This window comes from Otolemur garnettii, unplaced genomic scaffold (assembly GCF_000181295.1).
Source record: "Otolemur garnettii isolate 467f Iridium unplaced genomic scaffold, OtoGar3 scaffold00022, whole genome shotgun sequence".
NCBI classification, from domain to species: domain Eukaryota; kingdom Metazoa; phylum Chordata; class Mammalia; order Primates; family Galagidae; genus Otolemur; species Otolemur garnettii.
In genome coordinates, this window is record NW_003852417.1 from 3,819,825 (window position 1) to 3,820,846 (window position 1,022).

The 1,022-nt window shown below is 36.3% G+C and overlaps 1 protein-coding gene across 2 annotated transcripts in view; it reads right to left on the reverse strand.

Annotated features, from left to right (window-relative positions):
- Positions 1-1,022, reverse strand: part of ROCK2 (Rho associated coiled-coil containing protein kinase 2) — a 163,605-nt gene that overhangs the window by 111,936 nt on the left and 50,647 nt on the right. The window lies entirely within an intron of this gene.

Consider the following 1,022-nt stretch of genomic DNA (forward strand, 5'->3'; position numbering starts at 1 on the left):
TTTCTGTTTAAAATGGAATTTGTGAATAGTTGACAGCTAGATAGTATTTTTTAATTCCGTCTGCTTAATAACCCATCTTATCAAAGACAGAGAGAATGCTGAAGGAAGAAAAAGGTTTTAATGAGCATTGGGGATTGCAGTATTTTCTTGTTTCTGCAAAAGATCAGAAGATTTGCTTGTTGTGATACTATAATATCAACATTAAAGAAATCCAATGCTCATATAGCATTATAACATTCATAAGGACCTCAAATATTTCAAATTAGAGGAAGAGGCACAAACAGTTGTGTTGCAGAAATTAAAAGATGAAAAGCAAAAGAAAATTCTTTCAAGCAGCAATAAGACCTGGAATAGTCCACTGAAGCAACTTACAAAGTAGCTTACATATACTCGAGGCAGGGGTACGATTGAGTGATGTAGAAATTATGAGAGTTTGAGACTACTAAAAATTTAAATTTAAAAAGATGTACAATTTAATATCTTGTTGCCTAGACCAGGGTAGAGAAACCTGTGGCTTTGTAGGTTCCTAAGTAGGTCTTTTGACTGAATCCGAATTTTACAGAACAAATTCTTTTATTTTTGTTAATGCATTTTTGTTCATATTTTATACTTTTATTTTTAAAATGGTTGTATTTAAACTACCAAAAAAATAAAGTAAGCTTCCATGAAATAATTCTCCCAGACTGACTGGTACAATTAGAATATCAGTAAACCACGAGGGCTAAACTGACAGCTGCTATACTCATGATTTGGTTTTAACTTCCCCTGCCTGACTTCTGCCTACTGCAGAAGGCTGGTTTGCGAAGAGTTTATGGGGATTGAGTACACCAGTCTGTTACCAGCTTTTAACAATGGTGTACTGTGTTTCTGTTTTTGTTTTTTGAGACAGAATCTCACTTGGTCACCCTGGGCAGAGCACCCTGGCATCATAGCTCACAGCAACTTCAAACTCTTGGGCTCAAGAGCTTCTCTTGACTCAGCCTCCAGAGCAGCTGGAGGTGCCCACCACAACGATGAACTAG